Source organism: Kogia breviceps, chromosome 5 (assembly GCF_026419965.1).
Source record: "Kogia breviceps isolate mKogBre1 chromosome 5, mKogBre1 haplotype 1, whole genome shotgun sequence".
Classification (NCBI taxonomy): domain Eukaryota; kingdom Metazoa; phylum Chordata; class Mammalia; order Artiodactyla; family Physeteridae; genus Kogia; species Kogia breviceps.
This window is the reverse complement of record NC_081314.1, coordinates 87,808,871-87,833,712: the sequence shown is the minus strand read 5'-3', so window position 1 is coordinate 87,833,712 and position 24,842 is coordinate 87,808,871.

Here is a 24,842-nt window from a genome sequence, read left to right as displayed (position 1 = left end):
TCTGTTAATGACCATCAAAAGGCTTACCCCTTCCAGATAACATCTGCTGCCTTAAATGCTGTTAACATCAAGGCATAAGTAGGCTGGTAGTGGAAATATTTTACATCAAGGAGATGTTTTCTTATCACTTTTTTTTTTTTTTTTTTTTTTTTTTTTTTGCAGGTACGCGGGCCTCTCACTGCTGTGGCCTCTCCCGTTGCGGAGCACAGGCTCCGGACGCACAGGCTCAGCGGCCATGGCTCACGGGCCCAGCCGCTCCGCGGCATGTGGGATCTTCCCGGACCGGGGCACGAACCCGCGTCCCCTGCATCGGCAGGCGGGCTCTCAACCACTGCGCCACCAGGGAAGCCCTATCACTTCTATATTACATTAAATCAATGATGCCCCAATCCCCCACCCCCACTTTATGCAATTGATCAACCAGCGTATCTGTTTCCCTCACTCCATCATACTTTTCAATTTATTTAAGCATGGTATATTAGGAAAACCAATATTTTCCCTGATTCTTAACTGAGGTGTAGTTGATTGAATGGAAGTAACTAAATCTGTTGTACAGAAGCCTTGTTTAGTAAAATGAGAAATCATTAACAAAAATGACTCTACCAGGCAAGTAAATTGCTGGCTCATTTTCCTCACCCCCCTACCCTCATTCATACATTTTTTTTTTAAAGAATTATTTCAGGTTTCTCTCTCTCTAGAATACCTTTTATTATCCCCCCAAAACTTCCCTCATTTATATCCTCATTGTATCCCACATGTCTTCCCATCCTAGCACTGTGGTTAAACTTAGGAACTCAGGAGTTAAACTGACAGATACAAATCCTGACTCTACCATTTCATAGTTGTGTGACTTCGGACAAGTTAATTTCATCTCTCTATGCCTGAATTTCTTACCTGTGAGATGGGGTGTTTCCTTCCTCATAAGAGTGTTCTCAGCACCGAATGAATATATACATATGGGGGGGTATATATATAGCACATAGACATAGAATGAGGTCTGGCACACAGCAAGCCTGGCATATGTACATAGTGTTATTTGATATGCGTGTTTATACATCTGCCTTCCAAAAATGTATGAAGTTTTGGAGGGCAGGGAATTTGTGCAGTTCATGTAGAGCATTCAGTACCCTGCCCATCGTCAGCACTCAATAAATGCTTATGTAACAGATATATCTACATATACGGTTCCAATGAACAATATGAAAATAGGCTTGGGCTCTTTTTCTGAGGTTAGAATGCCAAGCAGCTGGCAACAGAACTCAAAAATAACATTTATTGTTTTCTGTAAAAGTCTCAAGGGCTATTGAGACCTCCAAACTCCAAGAATGAAAAATAGTTGTTTAGCTGATTGATTTCCTTGTTTATCTATGCTTTTGTAGTGTCTGGCCTGATATGGCTGCTTTTGATTGTGAGTCACTTTGCTTCCATATAGAAAATCCTTCTCTAATCAAAAATTGTTTCTCTTAATGTTAGCATTTATTTTCAGTTAAATTCTCACCTATTCAAAGAAAAATATTTTGAACTACTCATTACTTATTCATGTGTGCATATATATGTATATATTACATATATATGTTACATATATGCATGTGTGTGTATATATATGATATAAATACATATATCTATAAAATAATCCTTCTCTGACTCATGTTTTCTCCCCAATATTTACTGTAAGAAACTATTCTAAAGACTCAAGTCCCTATATTCCCCAATACTAAGTCTGAAGGATGCCCGCCTTTGGTAAAATTTAAAACTAGGTCACATCTGTTTTCCCTGCTCCCTTTGTAGCCAGGCTTTATACCAGTGGGCATCCACAGCCTTCATACTTTCTTTCTCTTTCCCCAATCCCTTTGCCTGCCAGCTGCCTCAGCCACCACTGCAGTAGTCCAAGATCATTATCTTTTTGGCTCTACTCTTTGGGGGCTTTCTTTTTATTAGAAATCTAATCCACTATTGTGAGCTAATATGTTTATGGCTGACACTAACTTAGTCTTCCCAGATAAGGGACACATTAAAGTTTACACAACATCCAATCACATTTCCATCACAAAATGACAATAGAATTTCACCCCGAGGTGGGAGGAAAAGGAGGAGTAAGAAGGGAGATGAAAGACTTCTTAAATTCCCTCGCATTTCAGCAAATCAGCTTAAATTCAACAAATAAGTTTGTGTTCTGCACTATGAGAAGTAAAGATGGCTCCCTGCTCTCCAGGAGTTGGACACCTAGTGGGAATCTATGGCCATGACCTGGTCTACTCAGGAAGCCATTTAGCTCCAACCCAGGGTGAATGACACCACATGAATGTCTGTAGCCCCAGAATTCACACTCATATCTAAGTATCCAACTATGCCGATTACTCCTGATTGGGGGAAAGTGGCAAAGGGCAAGGAGAGAAGTGTTGGACAAGTTGTCTACAATATGAAATCATGGGATATTTCTTTTATGAATATCAAGTGTGATCTATATTAGTATTTCCTAGGTTTAACTCAATTCTCCAAGGTCAGAAAGTTGAATAAAACACCCTAAGTACTTATATATGGTCCCCAGGAAGGTACCCTATGAATTTATGATAAATACTGAATCTGTTTGCCTAATCTGGTAACATCATTCATGTCCCATCTGAGTCTTTTCTGACCTCAGGACACACTTCCTTATAGGCCAAAATCACGCACAGTGCCCTACTGGTCACCACCACAGAGAAAGATTTTGTGTTGTTAGAAACTCAGCTGAAGGTTATATTGTCTTTTCTTTTACAGTGAATAGGAGTTAAGAATTAATTCACTCTTTGTGATTTTTATGGGGTGGGGGGCTTTGGTGAGATAAAATGAATAATAAATTTCTCTCATTATAAAGGACTAGTAACAGTTTACTCCTGAACAAATAAATCAGCACTGAATAAGCATATGTATAAATTTCCAAAACCTAGCAATGAGAAAAGGATTAAAAAAGATTCAATATAAAGGGGAAACCAAATAACTCTCAACCTGTTATATTTCTCAGTGAACTGACTATGGATAATTATGCTGGGTCCTGAACACATTTTATACTCCTGATTTAATCTCAGTCTGGGCAAAATTCAACAGTTTTACTTATCATGATTACAGAAACCTGATATTCCCTAACACCTAGCTCGGGAAACACAGGAGAAAAAATTCCAACATTCCTTTTAATACTGAAATACTTTGAGCCATTTCCAGGTAAGTGAGCAAACAACCCAAGAGTTACCAATGAGATTTTCTTCTCTTCAGCAAGAGCCCATTCTTCTTTTCTGGTTCATGTACCGTAATCAAAGACACCACTCAGTAGTACATGGTGTGTGGAGAAGGAGACAGAAGATGGAAGGAACATGAATGTGAGCACTTTTTAAAAAAATTTTTGCCCAAGAGAAATATAAAGTCATTTGTCAGACCAGCGATTTTGCACTGTCATATTCTATGACTGCCAAGAAACACACACACACTATTCCATAGTGGAGTATGTAGAAGTATAAGGAGGGGTGTGGTTGAACAACTGTGGTTAATCATAGGCATTTGCCAGCATGGCATTTTCATTCATATCAGTACATCAACATTACATTAAGTATATGAAGAATGAAGGAGACCGTAGAAACTGAGAGGCAAGATTGAGAGAGAGAGACTGAAAGAGACAGAGAAAGATAAAGAGATTTGAAAATTTACACTACAGACCACACTTGTGAGCAGGGCAGTGTTTGGTACCAACTGCCCTATGTATATATATTTAGCCCTAATTTTCATTTAGAAGATACAAATCTATATGGATGCTATCAGTGCCACTAATAATATAACATTAGTATATAACTCATATATTTTAGTTGCACTATTAAAAGTATTAATAGTTTCTTAACAACAGAAATTGTAGATGGCATTTTTAATATTTACTGGGAAAGTCACCTCTAGTGTGCTGATACTTTCACTCTAATTTGGGTGGGCTAAAGGAGGATAGTCATGTCACTTGCAGGCTACTATAGTCATCTGAAAACTTCATTAGCTTTTATGTTAGCAGCCCATTTTATTAAACAAAAGTGGGAAATCAACAAAGTGAATTAGAATCTAGAGCTCTTTAATATTACCCTTCACTAATTCCTTTAATTTAAAAAAAAAGTGGAATGTGGAAAATTTGTCTTTTTAGAGAAACTCTCTTGTGGTGGGAGGGAATGATTTGCAACTGATGACAGATGCTGTTTACATTTATAATTTCCATATTTTTCATGTTTGGAAATGGAATCAAAGGGAAGAAGGATCAAGCAACAGTTGCCGCCCCGGATCAAGCAACCGTTGCAGCCTCGGATATCATTTATGGCATCTTTCCTGGACATATTAAATACACTTTCAGAACAATCATCCTGCTCACTGGTGGAATGAGGTCATTGAGGGGCAAAAACCAGAATGGTTGGGACAATAGTGCAATGCTTTGCTCAATAGTCCTGGAACTGGCCCTCTCTGGGGCTTCATTCCTTTAAGTAAATACCATGTTTAATATGACTCTCGTTGTTGATCACTACATGATTCCATGAAATAAAGGCTGTAAATTCCAGATATAAAGCCGGCTAGTGGAATTTCATATGGAGGAATACACAATTTTTTTTGGAATGAAATAATTTGAACTCAGGAACTAATTCTGTGTGGTTTGTTTGGTTTTTTTTGTGGTACGCGGGCCTCTCACTGTTGTGGCCTCTCCCGTTGCGGAGCACAGGCTCCGGACGCGCAGGCTCAGCGGCCATGGCTCACGGGCCCAGCTGCTCCGCAGCATGTGGGATCTTCCCGGACCGGGGCACGAACCCGTGTCCCCTGCATCGGCAGGCAGACTCTCAACCACTGCGCCACCAGGGAACCCTAATTCTGTGTGTTTTAAAAACATTAGTGAGGTTTTTACTTAGAGTGCTATAATCTTCAGAGTCCTGAGCAGCCAACACCTCTAAACATCTGGTCAACCTCTAAGAAACTAGGTTGTTTGACACTCAAATGCTGTCCTCTGACAATAAAAGACTATATTGTGCTGACCCTATGAAAAAGGGGAGATCTGATGGTTTTTCTCCAATACAACCTGAGATAAATACATGCACACTTGGACCATGCTACTGCTATTCTACCTACCTGGGACCTTACAGACTTCCTTTCTTTCCTCTGACTTGTGGTCAAGGGGTATAACTCTCTGAGGACTCTTGGCTTCCTTAACATTAGCATGCACTGCCCTAGACTAGACAGAAACCATAAACCTTAATGTCAACTAAGGTATGGGTTTCTCCATGTCCTTTCCAATGGGACTAGGATGTCAGGAGGCAGCACTGAAACATGCTGTGTTTTTTTATTCCTCCATTACCTGGGAGTAAATATCTCAGTGTAAATAGCCATTTATATAAACAGAAAATAACTTGTTTTAAGTTCCATTTTTAAAGTTACTTTTTTTTATATAGCATACAGTATATGTCATACCATCCACCCATTTAAAATATACAATTCAGTAGGTTTTAGTAGATGCAAAGATGTGTGCAACCATCACCACAGTCAATTTTAGAACACCTTTATCACCACAGAGAAACCCTGTAAATTTTAGCCATCACTCTCTTGTTTCTAATTCCGCACTCTAGAATTATAATTGCCTATTGCCTATTCTGGATACTCCATTTATATGGAATGACACGATATGAGGTATTTTGTGACTGGCCTTTTTCATTAAGCATAATGTTTGCAAGGTTCATCTATGATGTAGCAGAGAGAGAGTGAGTGAGAGAGAGAGAGAGAGAGAGAGAGAGAGAGAGAGATCAATACTTCATTCCTTTTTATGGCCCAATAATTCACTGTATGGCTAAATGACATCTTGTTTATCCATTCATTCATTGATGGATATTTGGGTTGTTTCCATCTTTTGGATATTGAAAATAATGCTGCTCTTAACATTCATGTACAATTTTTTTTTGAATACCTGTTTTCAATTCTTTTCAGTATACGCCTAGGAGTGGAATTATTGGGTCATATGCAATTCCATGTTTAAATTTTTGAGGAACTACCAAACTGTTTTCCGCAATGGTGGCACCATTGTACGTTCCCACCATAAGCTCTATTTTGAAACTAGAAAAGTAGTCTTGATTCATATCAATGCAGGTAAGTTTTAAATACTGGCTTTTCCCTTTTCTAGTCTAGGCATTAGTAAGCAAATGGTTTTCATGGATTCTTATATCTTCCTGGCAATGAAATTATTTGTCTTTACATAGAAGCTTAAGTTATAGGTTTGGAGACCAAGGGAGGGTCTTGGACTTTCAGCCTATATAATAGAATAGAATGGAAAATGGGGCTAAAATAATCATGGATGGGGGCCACAAAGTCATCATACCAAGTAATTTACTACCACTATACCTTGAAATTGTCCAGAAATGGAACAAATGAAAGAAATAATAGAAAGCATAGAAAGTGATTATAGGAGTATGATAATGAGGAGTTTAAATACAGTATAACAATGTATTAAGTGATACTGTCATATTTAATAAGGAAAATAACACAGGTATGAACCAATGTCAATTTTTGTTACCTTAAAGGTACAAACAAATAGCCAAAATGCGTGTCCCCACTGCTGATACATTGTTTTGAATGTTTAACATCTAAACAATGAATATAGTTTATTGGGATGAAAATCCAGTTTTAATGGAAATCAGAGTATCTCATTATCAAATCTTTTTTTTTTTTTTTTTTTTTTTTTTTTGCGGTATGCGGGCCTCTCACTGTTGTGGCCTCTCCCGTTGCGGGGCACAGGCTCCGGACGCACAGGCCTAGCGGCCATGGCTCACGGGCTTAGTTGCTCCGCGGCATGTGGGATCTTCCCGGACCAGGGCACGAACCCGTGTCTCCTGCATCGGCAGGCGGATTCTCAACCACTGCGCCACCAGGGAAGCCCTATCAAATCTTTTTTGATAATCTTTTCTCATCTATGCATTCCCTCCATTGCACCATGGAATTTTGCTAGGTGATCTGGGAATTCAAGGAAATGGAAATGTTGAAGAGCTTTTAGTTTAGGTGGTATACAGGGAAGATACTTACATAATAATCCAAGAGAGATAATAATTAACTGACAGAATGAATGATAAAGCATGAGTTATGGAATTACTCTGAGAAGTTCTGGTAGAGCAGGCTTCATGGAAGAGGAAGAAGGGCTTATGTTCAATGTTTATAGCAAAGGGGAAGAGGTAGGCAATCCAGACCCTGAACACACCATGAGCAAAATCCAGAAGGCAGTGGGTGAGGATGGAATGTCCAGAAGACAGTCCATAGAACACTCTATTCAAAAAGAAGAACTCATGTAGAAAATTAATAAAATGGAAGATTGGGGAAAACAGGCTGTGGTCAGATAAATTTGGGCCTTAAATGTCAGGTTAAAGCCTTCTACCAAAAGAAAGCATCTCCTGAAAAGCTTTCAGTGAGGTGAATTATCATCAAAATATGATTTTAAAATGCCATTTAACTGTGGGGAGCAGGATAGATTGAAGACCATGTAAAAAAGAGAAAGAGACAGTGGTCTGGGGGCCATTGTAAATATTCAGGACTCTGGTAGTGAGGGACTACTTTATGGAGATAGAAATGAAAAGGATAGAAGAGGGAAAGAAGTGGCAGCAGTTGGTAGGTAGGTAAGCTAGAGTGGGTAGGAAAAAGAAGCCAAAATAACTCAAATTTCAATAATGGTTAATAAAAACAGTATTGTGGTTATTTTGAAAATGTAGGAAAAAAATTGATCACAAGTCATCAAAGACATAACATCACTGCAAAATGGTTTCATGAACTAATGGCATGAAAAAAATTAGTTTATAAAAGCATCCCTCTGCTATTTATGTCTGAGATGTATAAGCACAAAAACCCAAAGGAGAAAAGATAGGGTGTAAATGATTCCAGATGAAATTTTGATGCAAAAAAAAGATTTTTTTTCCCCTTTAAATCCTGAATACATAAAACGTGTTCATTTCTCTAAGACACAGGGTAAATAATGACTTCAGTATTCTGAAATCCTCAAACAAGTCACATAATATTTCTCTATAGATCCATTCAGAATAATGTCAGTGTCCCCCAGCAATTCTTTGGCAAATCTTTTGGCGATTCTTCAGAAAATACTGTGATATTCCTGGAAGATTGGAATTTTTCCAGAATAGTCAGAGAGGATCTGAGACCATTCTTCCTTTACACATTGATAGTGAGCTTTAGTAATGTAAAGAAGCCTTGTGTTCAAATCCACTCCAGCTCTGAAGCTAATCAAACTGTTGTGGTTAAGAAGGAGGAATAGCACCACATTTTTGAAGAAAAAAAAAAAAGCTTAGTCTTTGAAGACATTCACCACATTTTCTATGTCATTACATAGATGCTTCCTGTGTATTCACCCACACTCATTTTCTGCCAAGCCAAGAGATGGGCAGTAGGTAGATTTCAAGGGAAGAGAAGGAGCACAATTTAAAGAGATGTTTTGGAAAACCTCAAAGTGGGAAATACAATTTTAGCCAGTGTCATGGTGCAATTTAAGGACTAAACAGGTACAATCTCAGCTTCACTGGGATATCTGACAGGGGGTGGGAGGATGCACTTTTCTCTTTAGCAGCACTGTGGGAGACTATTTCATTTTCCCTTTCCATAAAGAACAGAACTGATTGAAATTGATACATTAAACATTCCTGCAGCAGAATCAATGAATTGCTACCACTGGTGTAGTAACTGTGATCACTTGAATACCTTGAACTAAGTGTCATAATCCAGTGTTACTTAACATTATGAGTATGATTATAAAATAGCTAAGTTTTTTTTCTCTTTCTCTCTTTTTTTTGGTTCTGAATTCAGACTGATAAAATGAAATTTGCACATCTCAACGAGTAAAATTATCTGATTTTCTAATTGTTGTACTTTGAATATTTATGAATTTAGGGAATATTTGCACTACCTTCTACCTTTCTCATTTTAAAAATAATTTTATAACTGTACAACTAACACTGAATAGTGTATCCAACTGAGCATCTGCTCTAAGTGCATGAGTGTCAAATTAAACTTCTAAATTAACTTCTATTGCGTCTTTGTCTACCTTTCTTTCCCATTCTTTTAGACACCTGTAAACTAATTTGAAAAAATTCACACTCTGTTACCAAATACGCAATTGTAAACTATTGTTGTTGTTAGAGGGTATTCAGCTCTAAATCTAAAATTGCGTCCTATGTGACTGCTTTTGCTTCAGGACCAAGGAGAGAGATACAAAACTGCCATCCCCAGTAGTGGATGGTGAGACTATCACAAGGGCTTCCAGGTTGGTGAGAATTTGGCATGGTGCCAAAAAGAAGAAAGCAGTGCTCCAAATTTTTACTTATCCCTAAAAACTCTGATACCTCAAAAGACTATATGAAAACAACCTGAAAATGCATAAGGCTATTAACAGAACTCTGATATCTATTTTACTACATCAAGGATATAGAAACGAAGAAAAACTACAATCCTGGAGCCTGGGGAACAAAAACAACATTCACAGAAAGATAGACAAGATGAAAAGGCAGAGGGCTATGTACCAGATGAAGGAACAAGATAAAACCTCAGAAAAACAACTAAATGAAAGGGAGATAGGCAATCTTCCAGAAAAATAATGCACAATAATGATAGTGACGATGATTCAGGACCTCAGAAAAAATAATGTAGGCAAAGATCGAGAATATGCAAGAAATGTGTAACAAAGATCTAGAACTAAAGAACAAACAAACAGAGATGAACAATACAATAACTGAAATAAAAATGCACTAGAAGAAATCAAAGGCAGAATAACTGAGGCAGAAGAACGGATAAGTGACCTGGAAGACAGAATGGTGGAATTCACTGCAGTGGAACAGAATAAAGAAAAACGAATGAAAAGAAATGAGGACAGCCTAAGAGACCTCTGGGACAACATTAAATGCAACAATATTCACATTATAGGGGTCCCAGAAGGAGAAGAAAGAGAGAAAGGACCCGAGAAAATATGTGAAGAGATTATAGTCGAAAACTTCCCTAACATGGGAACGGAAATACCCATCCAAGTCCAGGACCTGCAGAGAGTCCCATAAAGGATAAACCCAAAGAGAAACATGCCAAGACATATAGTAATCAAATTGGCAAAAATTAAAGGCAAAGAAAAATTATTGAAAGCAGCAAGCAAAAAATGACAAATAACATACAAAGTAACTCTCATAAGGTTAACAGCTGATTTCTCAGCATAAACTCTAGAAGCTGAAGGGAGTGGCATGATATACTTAATGTGATGAAAGGGAAGAACCTACAACCAAGATTTCTCTACCCGGCAGGGATCTCATTCAGATTCTATGGAGAAATCAAAAATTTTACAGACAAGCAAAAGCTAAGAGAATTCAGCACAACCAAACCAGCTCTACAACAAATGCTAAAGGAACTTCTAAGTGAGAAACACAAGAGAAGAAAAGAACTGACAAAAACAAACCCAAAACAATTAAGAAAATGGTAAGAGGAATGTACATATTGATAGTTACCTTAAATGTGAATGGATTAAATGCTCCAACCAAAAGACACAGGCGTGCTGAATGGATACAAAAACAAAATCCATATATATGCTGTCTAAAAGAGACCCACTTCAGACCTAGGGACACATACAGACTGAAAGTGAGGGGATGGAAAAAGATATTCCATGCAAATGGAAATCAAAAGAAAGCTGGAGTAGCAATATTCAGATAAGATAGACTTTAAAATAAAGAATGTTATAAGAGACAAGGAAGGACACTCCATAATGATCAAGGGATCAATCCAAGAAAAAGACATAACAATTATAAATATATATGCACCCAACATAGGAGCACCTCAATACATAAGGCAACTGCTAATAGCTCTAAAAGAGGAAATCAAAAGTAACACAAAAATACTGCGGGACTTTAACACCTCACTTACACCAATGGACAGATCATCCAAACAGAAAATTAATAAGGAAACACAAGCTTTATATGACACAATAGACCAGATAGATTTAATCGATATTTATAGGACATTCCACCCCAAAACAGCAGATTACACTTTCTTCTCAAGTGCACATGGAATATTCTCCAGGATAGATCACATCTTGGGTCACAAATCAAGCCTCAGTAAATTTAAGAAAATTGAAATCATATCAAGCATCTTTTCTGACCACAACACTCTGAGATTAGAAATCAATTACAGGGGGAAAAAAGGTAAAAAACATAAACACATGGAGGCTAAACAATACATTACTAAATAATCAAGAGATCACTAAACAAATCAAAGAGGAAATCAAAAACTACCTAGAGACAAATGACAATGAAAATACGATGATCCAAAACCTATGGGATGCAGCAAAAGCAGTTCTAAGAGGGAAGTTTATAGCTATACAAGCCTACCTTAAGAAACAAGAAAAATCTCAAATAAACAATCTAACCTTACACCTAAAGGAACTAGAGAAAGAAGAACAAACAAAAACCAAAGTTAGCAGAAGGAAAGAAATCATAAAGATCAGAGCAGAAATAAATGAAATAGAAACAAAGAAAACAACAGTAAAGATCAATAAAACTAAAAGTTGGTTCACTGAGAAGATAAACAAAATTGATAAACCATTAGCCAGACTCATCAAAAAAAAGAGGAAGAGGACTCAAATCAATAAAATTAGAAATGAAAAAGGAGAAGTTACAACAGACACCACAGAAATACAAAGCATCCTAAGAGACAACTACAAGCAACTCTGTGTCAATAAAATGGACAACCTGGAAGAAATGGACAAATTCTTAGAAAATTATAACCTTCCAAGACTGAACCAGGAAGAAATAGAAAATAGGAACAGACCAATCACAAGTAATGAAATGGAAACTGTGATTAAAAATTTTCCAACAAGAGATATGGGAACATATGTATATGTATAACTGATTCCATTTGTTGTAAAGGAAAAACTAACACACTATTGTAAAACAATTATACTCCAATAAAGATGTTAAAAAATAAAAAAATTAAAAAAAAATAAAAAAAAAAAAATCTTCCAACAAACCAAAGTCCAGGACCAGATGGCTTTACAGGTGAATTCTATCAAACATTTAGAGAAGAGCTAACACTCACCCTTCTCAAACTCTTCCAAAAAATTGCAGAGGAAGGAACGCTCCCAAACTCATTGTATGAGGCCACAATTACAGTGATACCAAAACCAGAGAAAGATACTACAAAAGAAGAAAATTACAGACCAATATCACTGATTAATATAGATGCAAAAATCCTCAACAAAATGCTAGCAAACAGAATCCAACAACACATTAAAAGGATCATACACCATGATCAAGTGTGATTTATCCAAGAGATGCAAGGATTCTTAAAAATATGCATATCAATGTGATACACCATATTAACAAATTGAAGAATAAAAACCATATGATCATCTCAATAGATGCAAGAAAAGCTTTTCACAAAACTCAACACCAATTTATGATAAAATCTCCCCAGTAAGTGGGTATACAGGGAACCTACTTCAACATAATAAAGGCCATATATGACAAACTCAAAGCAAACATCATTCTCCATGGTGAAAAATTGAAAGCATTTCCTCTAAGATCAGGAACAAGGCAAGGATGTCCACTCTCAGCACTATTATTCAACATAGTTTGGAAGTCCTAGCCACAGAAATCAGAGAAGAAAAAGAAATAAAAGGAATACAAATTAGAAAAGAAGAGTAAAACTGTCACTGTTTGCAGATGACATGATACTATACATAGAGAATTCTAAAGATGCCACCAGAAAACTACTAGACTAATCAATGATTTTGGCAAAGGAGCAGGATACAAAATTAATGCACAGAAATCGCTTGCATTCCTATACAGTAATGATGAAAAATCTGAAAGAAAATTTAAGGAAACACTCCCATTTACCTTTGCAATAGAAAGAATAAAATACCTAGGAATAAACCTACCTAAAGAGGAGAAAAAAGATCTATATGCAGAAAACTATAAGACACTGATGAAAGAAATGAAAGATGATACCAACAGATGGAGAGATATACCATGTTCTTGGATTGGAAGAATCAATACTGTGAAAATGACTAAACTACCCAAAGCAATCTACAGGTTCAATGCAATCCCTATCAAATGACCAATGGCATTTTTTACAGAACTAGAACAAAAAATCTTAAAATGTGTATGGAGACATAAAAGACCTCGAATAGCCAAAGCAGTCTTGAGGGAAAAAAATGGAGCTGGAGGAATCAGACTCCCTGACTTCAGACTATACTACAAAGCTACAATCATCAAAACAATATGGTACTAGCACAAAAACAGAAATATAGATCAATGGAACAGGATAGAAAGCACAGAGATAAAACCACACACCTATGGTCAACTAATCTATGACAAAGGAGGCAAGGATACACAATGGAGAAAAGAGTCTCTTCAATAACTTGCTGGGAAAACTGGACAGCTACATGTAAAAGAATGAAATTAGAACACTCCCTAACACCATATACAAAAATAAACTCAAAATGGATTAGAGACATAAATGTAAAACCAGGCACTATAAAACTCTTAGAGGAAAACACAGGAAGAACACTCTTTGACAGAAATCACAGCAAGATATTTTTTGATCCACCTCCTAGAGTAATGGAAATAAAAACAAAAATAAAGAAATGGGACCTAATGACACTTAAAAGCTTTTGCACAGCCAAGGATACCATAAACAAGACCAAAAGACAACCCTCAGAATGGGAGAAAATATTTGCAAATGAATCATCAGACAAAGGATTAATCTCCAAAATATACAAACAGCTCATGCAGCTCAATATTAATAAAACAAACAAGCCAATCCAAAAATGGGCAGAAGACCTAAATAGACATTTCTCCATAGAAGACATACAGATGACCAGGAAGCACATGAAAAGCTGCTCAACATCATTAATTATTAGAGAAATGAAAATCAAAACTACAGTGACGTATCACCTCACACCAGTTAGATGGGCATCATCAGAAAATCTAAAAACAACAAATGCTGGACAGAGTGTGGAGAAAAGGGAACCCTCTTGCACTGTTGGTGGGAATGTAAATTGATACAGCCACTATGGAGAACAGTATGGATGTTCTTAAAGAACTAAAAATAGAATTACCATATGACCCAGCAATCCCACTACTGGGCATATACCCTGAGAAAACCATAATTCAAAAGACAAATGCACCCCAATGTTCATTGTGGCACTATTTACAATAGCCAGGTCATGGAATCAACCTAAATGCCCATTCACAGATGAAAGGATAAAGAAGATGTGGTACATATATACAAATGGAATATTACTCAGCCACAAAAAGGAACAAAAGTTGGTCATTTGTAGAGACATGGATGCATCTAGAGACTGTCATACAGAGTGAAGTCAGTCAGAAAGAGAAAAACAAATATCGTATATTAACGCATATATGTGGAACCTAGGAAATGGTACAGATGAACTGGTTTGCAAGGCAGAAATTGAGACACAGATGTAGAGAACAAATGTATGGACACCAAGGGGGGAAGCAGCGGGGGCCGGCGGTGTGTGATGAATTGGGAGACTGGGATTGACATGTATACACTGATGCGTATAAAATGAATGCCTAATAATAAATAAATAAATAAGTGTTAAAGAAAGAAAATAAGGATATAGAAACATTAAATATGTATTTAGGGGTAGTTATTAAGATTAATATTCTCTTCTTGCTGGATGTGAGAGGGCAGTTCTTGTTGAATCCAGTGGTCTGCCAAGTCCCACACTGAAGGAACCTCTCCATCCACAACTCCATCTATTATGAAGGCAGTCTATCTTTATGGTCTTTAGTTTAGCAGATTAAATACAGTTTGAAGATATCCAGGACCTATAACTAATTGGGGCTTTTGAGATCCCCCTAGATATTGGAAAAACTTGGAACTTTAGCAGAAATCATTTAGAAGTTCTTGTGGGTGAATTTAGTTTTTACTCCCAAGAAAGGGAAATTGTCTCTGGTGAGCTTTAAAGTGAGGTAGCATCAATCTTAAGAAAACTAGAATAGGAAACATAGGAGCTAGTTCTATTTCAGAATCCTGACTTAGATATAGTGAAGGTTATATAGAAAAGGATGTGTGAGAAATCGTATTTTTTAAATCATTAAACTACCTTAGATTCTTTCAATATGAGCACTGTATTAGCTAGAAATAGAAAATATTACTATATTATAATATTTTTAAGTGGTTTATCATTTTTATGCCACTGGGAAATCTTAGTTAGTTGGAAATCGGAGTTGATTCTGTTCCTAAGTGAGGATGGGAGGAGTAAATACAAATGAAGTATTAATCTATGAAAGCATTTGTTTTTACATTGTTTTCTCTTTTTTAATGTACTTTTTTTGTCTTCTGCCAACTGAAAGGGCCTCTCTGTCAGTGCCAGGAGGAGCCTGGTAATGATTAAATGATTTAGCTTTCAAACCAAGGCAGTGTGTATATAAGCAGGAGAATAGTGAGAGGGGCACAGGCCGCGTTTTTAATGGGGAAACTATGTTTGGGGCACCTTTGTAATAAAGAAAGGGTGGGGTGGCAATGAAGAAAGATAAATGACTATACAAATGAGTGTGTCCACAAAGAAGTGCATTATTAAGGGAGGTTTCAAGCTTCCAAATATCTCCTAATCCTTATATATGTGGGCACAAATTTCCTTTACCTTTTAGATATTCCCTCTTAGCCAAATACTGGAAAATTTACAATGTATCAGTATACATTCTGACACTGTCCATTGAATCTTTTGCTGCCTTGGCTGTCCTAGGAGTTTGGGGAAGTTACTAAATTTACGATATTCTGATTTTTCTGAAAATGGAAGTAAAACCTATCATACAGGGGTGCTATGAAGAAACACACAAGCAATAATCTGATGTAAAAAAATATCTGCAGTCATGCTAAAGTAGGGACTGTGTGAGATTTTGTTCTCACACTGTGTGGAGGTAGATCTTCATAACATAATACTATTTCAGTCCATCAGCTCTCCACAATGCATCAGGTTTAGAATTGTTCAACCTTCTTGATCGAGTGGACATTTAAAATGACTGAAGACAGATTTTCCTCTGTTTTTGTTAGTTCAGTCCCTTGAACTTTCTGATAAGATTGCTAATGAAACCATGTCAAAATACTGAATTTTCTTCCCCTATAAACAATCTTATTATTAAAAGTTGAAACGCAAATTCTGTATCTACTGATATTCTGAAACTCTTGGACTTTTCAAAAGCACCATTCTTATTTATTTTCTAGGGTCCAGGGTGGGGAAAGGGAAGAATGCAAATAAATCATAAGTCTAATGTTTTCTAAAGCTATGGTTATACTTCAGGAGTCTTATCAACTTAAAGAGGGGCAGTCAAATCTTGACAGAGTGTTCAAACTTTTAATCATATATGCAACTAGGTTGAGTTGTGTGTGTTTGTGTTCACATAGAAGATAGTTCACCATGCATATCCACTGGTAATAGAAAGAGTGGTAGTGCTTGTATTTAACCTTTTAACGTATTGGTGAGCTATGGATCTAGAACCTTAACAAGTACTTAATCACTGGAAACTTAAAACAGAAAACATCTACTTCTTATATTTTATTTCATGAAAAAAGAAAAACAGTTCATCATTATTTTATTACACCATTAAGTCACTGTATCTGACTTAGTCTTTTCTGTACTAAAGATACTACTGTCTTAAAAGTACAAATTATATGCAATAATAAATTGGTATACAGTGAGAAAATGAAATGTATACAAATATCAAGTGTATAAGTGCATGAATTCTAGCAGCACCTCTATATGACTATTTTTAAACAAAATTCTGTGGATTTAGTCTTCAAGAATTTTGCTAATTTAAACTGCTAAGATAATGGTCATATCACTACATTGCTTCCAGTAATGAACCTGGATCTTATCTACTCTAATGATGATAATAGTTAACATTTATTCAGCAGTTACTTATACCAGACATTTAAAGCTCGGGTTACATAAGCCTCAAAGCAGCACTCAGAGGTAGGTTTCATTTTCCAGATAAGGAAAGTGAGGCTAAGAAAGGATACATACATTTCCTAAAGCCACATGACAAGTTGCTGAACTGCAAGTAGAAACCAAGTCCATCTAATCCTAAAGTTCATCCTATACCATCCTCTGCTGCAGACACTCTTCCAATTCTGCTCTCTGACTTCTGCTTTTAAGTCTAGTTTTCTGTGAGTAAACATAGCTGAAGGTTTTTCTGCTTTGTGTCAGTCCAACTCTTTGTATAGACAATAGAATTACTAAAGAGTTCTACATGTCTCTTCCAGGAGATAGGCTTCATCTACTGTTCTTTGCTTTATATTTTCATTTCCTTTCCTACTTTATTGTTAGAGTTTTTTCTTATCAATTTTGGATTTATCATCTTGGTACTCTATATTTGATTCCCCATTCAACAACTCTACAACATTTTAAAAAATGCCTTTAAAATTTGATAAAATCTAAACAAACAAAAACTCTGGACAGTTAAAGTATATTAGAAACTAGGCTGGGAAGTTGGGCTAAGGGACTTACTAAAGTGCAGTCCATAAAGTAACTAAGGCAAAAGGAGACAGGCATGTAAACAAATAAATTAGAACACAGTTAATAAATACAATGGTAGGAACATGAGTAAATTGTGGGCGATGCGTTGAGAACTGACTAATTTTATGGAAGTGGAGGTAGAGGTGGAGGAACAAAAATTAGAAAATGTCACCTGAGTTGAGTTTTGAAATATGCATAAGAGTTTGCCTGGTGGGGAAGTGAAAGCTTGAAACGGTTATGGGAGGGAGAAAGGATTCTGGACCAAGGGTAGATATATCATGAGTGATCTAACTACCCAAGGCATAAGTTTGAATTACATTTTCCCAAGGATAACTCTAAAAACGCACCTCTCTCCAAAGCCATCATCTTCAAAATGCCAGCGCCCATTGATACACATCCTTCACGTCAGGAGCTCAGAATACTGTTGTGGCAATTTAAATACAAGTTACATCTACACCCTGTAGGTGTATGTTCTCTGAAGATCTTAGTTGACCTTACTATTCATTTTTTGTTATTTTATAGACTAGCATTCCTGGATCTCCTGATACTAACAGGATCAATCATTAATACCATTCTACAGAAAAAGGGGCATGAGACACTGTTAGTGTTATTATTTATTTAAAATTTAAGAAATTATCACTTCTTTATTATTAAGAAAAAGTCCAAAGCAGAATGTGATTATCTTAGCCATCAAAGATGAAAGTTGAAAACTACCCAACTGGACTACAGTGCTTGAGGGCAAGATATACTGGCAAATACCTTTTAGCAATTCTTGCATACCAGGCTTTTTCTAATAAGTAGGTTACAGCACTAACTCAATTTAATCTTTACAACATCCCTGTGAGGTGGGCATTACTGCAATTTCCATATTACAAATGTGTGAACTGAGGCACAGGGAAGTTTAGTAACTCAGCCAAGTCACACAGCTCATAGGAGTAGAGTCAGATTAAGACTCAGGTAGTTTGGCTCCAAAGTCCATGTTCCTAACAACTGACTGTATTAGGCTGTTTACTGAATAGAATAGAAGAATCTTGTTTCTTTTAAGGTCATTCATCAAATTATTCTTCAGCTCAACTTTTTCAGTGTTGTACACTATAAGGACACAAGGATAGAAGTAAAAGTCTCTGCCCTAAAGGGGCTTACAACATTTTTTTAAAGATAATATTAATATTCAAAGCAATCAGAAAGTACAGTAAGATGAATTACAGAAGCAGTAAGCAAAAAAGCAAAATAATAATAATAGAAAAAGTAATAAATTAAATTAATTGACTTCATTATTTCATTTTGTGATGACAATTTTGGTTACCTACTGTGTACAGAGCTTTACAAAAGTGTTAACAATCTACAGTTTCAGGGGGTTTATAATCTAGCTAGGGAGGTTTTTTTTACACCTATGTGAAAAGAAACAGTGACGTGAGGAATACACCATTAGGAAAGTGAGAGAAGAATTAGTTAAAAAACAGTCATCTAACCTATATGGAAAAAGAATCTAAAAAAGAATAGATATATGTATATGTATAACTGAATCACTTTGCTGTAAACCTGAGACTAACACAACATTGTAAATCAACTATACTCCAATATAAATTTAAAAAAAGAAATACTCATCTAGTGTCTATTATGTATACAATTCTATACCAGGCATAGCAAAATGCAAAAACACTTTGTAAACAAGATCAGCGACAAGCATTAGTTTATAATTTAACAGGAAAAAAGAAAACACACATATAGAATTCCTCAAGAAGGACTGCTAGGTAACAGAGTAACAGATGAAAGCTGGCAGCTATGTTGATCCATAAAGTAAAAGGATGCAAAGTAGAAGAACACATATTAAGATACATGACAATCTTCAGACACTTCCAGGAAGGTGAGAGGTTTGAGCCACTACTAAGGAAATGAAGCCCATACACTGGCAGGGTGCTGACAGGGCAATCTGTACAAGGTCTCCAAAACACCATGAAGGAAATGAGTCAATAGTTTGAGGGGTATGAGGAAACAGGACTTGGCTGGAATAGAGGCAGGCCAAAAGGAAGGGTAACAAGTGATGCCATTGGGGAAGAATGGTGTGGGCAGTTGACAGAGGGTCTTCAATTCCGGGCTTAGAGTGAAAATGTGACTCATTAGGCATTCAGGAGCCATGTGGTGGGTTAGGGTAGAGAGGGAAAGAAAAGATTCTGGAAGATGTGTGAAGGATAAACTGTTTGTAGGCCAACAACTCAAAGTAAATGGCTAACGTAGAGGCTGTAGATTAGAGATGAAGCTGAATTTGAGAGAGACAGTGAGAGAATTGAAGCAAGGGACTGATTAGATTACCAAATTTGTTAATTGAAATAACTTATTTTAAAAAATATTAAAGGACCAAGAGAAAAGACAGCTATTAGAAAAGGAAGTAGAGGAGGGTTAGGAGAAGGAGAAAGGGGATGAAGAAGGTGGGGTAGAAAAGGAAAAGGACTGTGACTGAGTGAGTGAGTGAGTGAGTGAGTGAGTGTGTGTGTGTGTGTGTGTGTGTGTGTGTGTGTTGTGTGATTTACCTAAAACAATCACCATACTCATAAGTAGTGTCAGTAAATCAATTCTACAACATTTTCTTTTATCTTTCAATTACTACAGTAGTAGGAGTTTAATCTTTATTGTACATCCAAGTGTATTCAGTAGTGGTAGGCAAATCTCTCTTTCTCTATCACAGGATGTATGTTGTACATGTAGAACCAGCAAGTGCTAATCAATAATTGGGCTTTATGGAACAAGATGACATTTTTACTGCACATATTTGCTTCCATACTACCAAGAACATGCAGATTTTTTCCACAAGTATTGTAGAGATTTTTTTGGAAATATGTTTTATCTGCACTTCTCATGAATATTTCTAATACTCGTTCACAATGCACACAGGTGTTAACTACAGCTTAACAAATGCACATGTGCTTAGGAACACACTGTTTGTGAACCACAACCTTTGTAGAATGTTTTTCGAAGCCCTGCAGCATTGAACGTGAGGTAGGGCCCACTCTGCTCTATCCATTCCTTGACAATACATTCAAGGAAAATAGAAAACGATGGCCTCCCAAATCTTTGCATTAGTGAACACAAACTCAGCCACACAGTGACATCTTTCTCCTTAAAAATAATGATGCAGGCTGTCTCCACTACTTAAGGAAGCCAGAGCTCACACTGAAAGGTGTCAAAAAACACTGTATTATCCCACTTTGCCTGGAGCTGCCTTGACAGCACCTTTCCTGCCATAAAAGTGGATTACAGGCAAGGTAGTAATCAGCCAGGAACTTAGTAAAAACTAGGTTCTTTTCAGAGCAGGGTGTAAACCTGTGAACATCCTAAAAAGAGTTTACCACCACACTGACTAAGGGAACAATTAGCTCCCTGCTGCCTTAAACTAACCAGGAACAGCATGGCCTCTTGCTACAGGTTGGTAAAGGGCAGCAGGGAGTTAATTGGTCCTTTGATGAAAACGATGATGAACGCTCTGCAGAGTCTACTAAGTAACAACTATGCTGAGCTCTAAGGATTTTTGGAGAGAGCTGCCATAGGAATGTGCAGAGAAAAACCAATATGGGGAAAAGTGAGAGACAGTTGGGAAATGAAAGGGAGAGAGGCAGGAGAGGAACTAGATGATACTCAGACAGGCAACAGAAGCAAAAAGCAAGAGTCAAAGACAGACAGCAGAGACGGCAAACTGAGTTCAAAGAGTTCAACAGATTTAACCCAGTGCAGTTCAGCAGGACTTCTCTGAGATGTCCAGCAACTGTGCACAATTACAACAAAGGATGATCCCCAGGTGAGCACCAAAGAGGTCCCCTAAGGACCCCACGATAGCAGATGTTCTATTATTTCTCTAGATTTTCCACCTACCACCCTAATTAACCCAGTGGACTCTCACCAGCTAACCCTGAGATTCTAATGAGACACAAACTCAAGACAGACCCTAGATTGAGAGCCAATGTTGCCATGTACGTCATAGAAAGTATTGTGAGGGGAAGAAAACCCAGGCAGGAAAAGAGCCACAATTGGAACTCTCCCTCATCTCTTCCCTTGAGTTAGATTTGTCTGTCTATAGGAGACCAGCAGATTTCCTCTTGGTTCTCCATCTGGGAGGATGACCGTTGGTACCATGTTGGTCTCCAGGGCATTATGTTCTTCTTTATATTTGTTTACCTTTATGGTACAAATAATGATGATAGCTATTTATTGAAAACTTATTGCGTGCAACTCATTGTGCTAGATGCCAAAACTGATTTTTCATCTTCACAGTGATCCTATAAGGAAGGTATTTTTATTAGCTTCATTATTCAGAGGTTGGTGCTGAGAGCTCAGAGAAGTTAAGCACATTTTCCAAGCCCAGGTAAACAAAAGGCTGCAGCCTACATAGACAATGGACTTGAGGACACTGGGAGGGGGAAGGGTAAATAAGCTGGGATGAAGTGAGAGAGTGGCATGGACATATATACACTACCAAATGTAAAATAGATAGCTAGTGGGAAGCAGTCACATAGCACAGGGAGATCAGCTTGGTGTTCTGTGACCACCTAGAGGGGTGAGATAGGGAGGGTGGGAGGGAGACGCAAGAGGGAGGGGATATGGGGATATATGTATACGTATAGCCGATTCACTTTGTTATAAAGCAGACTAACACACCATTGTAAAGAAATTATACTCCAATAAAGATGTTAAAAAAAAAAAAAAAAAAAGAGGCTGCAGCCTACGTTCAAGCCCAGGTATGTGGATCCCAAAGTTAACCTTGTTTCACTCATCTGCTATGACCCCTTACTTTTCAGTAATAAAAAGTTGGAATTTTGCTAATCAATATACTCTTAAAGCAATTATAAAAATAGATTAAAATTTATGAGTTGACAAGCAGACATTTCATAAAACAGTGTGGACTGGGATCATCAATGTGAATGGATGATCAAATCTCAAGACTTTTCCTCAATCAATCTCAACTGGTTCTATTTTTCTTCAGTATATTCACTGCTTAGGCACAGAGGCTATTCTCATTCTCCAGAGAGATTCTGCTTGTTAATCCATAATTTTTTAGCTAGTATCTATGACCTGATGGAGAATCCTTCTGAGCTTCTACACCGGAGGTCCTAGACATTGACATCTTCTTGTTCTAAATTCTACTCCTTCCTAGGATTTTCCATTAATTGTATCTTTCCTAAGAAATACCCTGAGATACCAGCTCAGTTGTATAACAAACATGACTGTCATTCCTAGAGAACAGTATATTCTTTAAAAAATTGGTTTATATACAGCTTCTTGCTCTTAAGGACTGTAACTCTGGCATACACCAAGAATCTGACCGCTTCTCATCAACTTCAGGATGGTACCCATTAGTCAAAGCCGCCATCGTCTCTTGTATGGATGATTCCAACAGCTTCCGACCATGTTGTTCTGCTTTCACTACTTTTCCTCTGCTGTTTATTCTCCACAGAGTGGAGAACAGCTGGAATGATTCTTTGACATCCTAAATTAAGACTGTGTCCCTCCTCTGCTCAAAATCTTCCCTGGCTTTCCTTCTCAGAGTAAAATCTAAACTTCTTCGGATGGCCTAGAAGGCCCTATGGGGTCTGCTCCTTGCCTGTGCCCTCCAGCCACACCAGCCTGCCTGCTATTCCTCAGGCATGAGCATTCAAAGCATGTCCCCCCTCAGGAACTTTGCATTTGCTAGCCCCTCTGTTTAAATGTTCTTCCTCCAATAGTCATTCATCTTTCACCCTCGATTCCCTTGGGTCTCTGCTTAAATATCACTTTATCAATAAAGCCTTTCCTGACAACCAACTCTACACACTATTTCTTTGATTTAAGATGACTTTTCCTTTTTTTTAACTTTAACATCTCTGAGAATTAGACATACCTTACAATTGATGGCATCTTCCCATTATAATTGGAAGGGCTTCTGTTCTTCTTATTGGTGGATAAATATAGGTGCATATTTGCAATTACTCATGTCTTTGGTATTGATGAAATATGGTAATATAGCCCTACTTACTCACTTCCACATCATCTCTTTTTATGCCCCATTTTATTTTCTCTCTATATCACCCTGTGGTGTACTACTTATTAGTCTAATGCCTCTTTTTTTTTTTCTTTTTGTCTTCTTCTTCAACTAGAATGTAAGCCCCATGAGAGGAGGAACTTTGTCACTTTGGGTCACAATTGTACTCCCACATCCAGAACTCCACTAAGCATGTATTAGACACTCCATAAAATACTCGTTGAATGAAAGTTTCTCCCTGATATTTCATTCAAATATGAGCCTTCCACCCTATGCACAACCACATGTCCCGCATATTATGCAATAGTTAATAGACAGACACTAGATTCTCATAGATGGTAAAGGGGAGTATAGTATAGTCTCTCCTGAAACCATATGCATAAAAAACTGGAAGCGAACCACTAACCATCCAGTGAAAAATCATAGACATATTTCAAAATGATAAAACCTTAAGATACCTCTACAGCCCAAAGGGGGAAAAAGTAAATATCCATCAAACATCCTAATAACACTCTTAGTTGATGAACTTGGCCTAGACAAGGGGCTCTGTCAGATGATGGAAACAGTTTTCTCCAGAACTATTTCTAAGGTCATTCATTCCAAAATTTGAAGAACAACTCCATTTTAATGACTGACTTCTGTTCTCAACGTGTTCCTAAAGATTTCCGGACTTTACTGAGAACACCAGCCACGCTGGAGCACAGTCCCTCCTGTGTATGTACATCTACCAGGAGGGAGGAAGAGCTGCTTAAACCCTAAAGCTGCCCAAGTGCATTCATTAGTGGAGGATCTAGTCTATGCAAAGATTTCCAAAAGGTGTGACATATTTTATGCAGTGTAGATTTTATGGGTTTTTAAGGGGTTTTTGTCATAAGCCCCTGTAAATAAATTATTTACCAGTGTAGCCACTGAACCATAAGATCATTCCCTTTGTTTTTGTAAATCAGTGAAAACTTTAAAATTCTATGACTGGGGTCCCCAGGGAGCAGCTCCCAATTTGTTCAAACAAAGGAATTTACAGCAAATTCCATGAACTTGTCTCTGAACAGTCACCAGAATTCGATGTTTCGTATGTTCTTCGATGGACATGAGCATTTCAGTGCTTTGTAGACAACAGACTTGCCTGTGGAAATCCAGTTGCTTTGAGTGGCAGATGTCCCTGTGAATGTATCTTCCTCACTAAGGTTGTATTTTCTGTCTTCTAACTTAATAGTCAGACCAATTTTAAGGAAAATTGGGTTGAGAGAAATATTTTGAGACTGAAGATTTCTGTGTCAAATACTGCACCCTGGG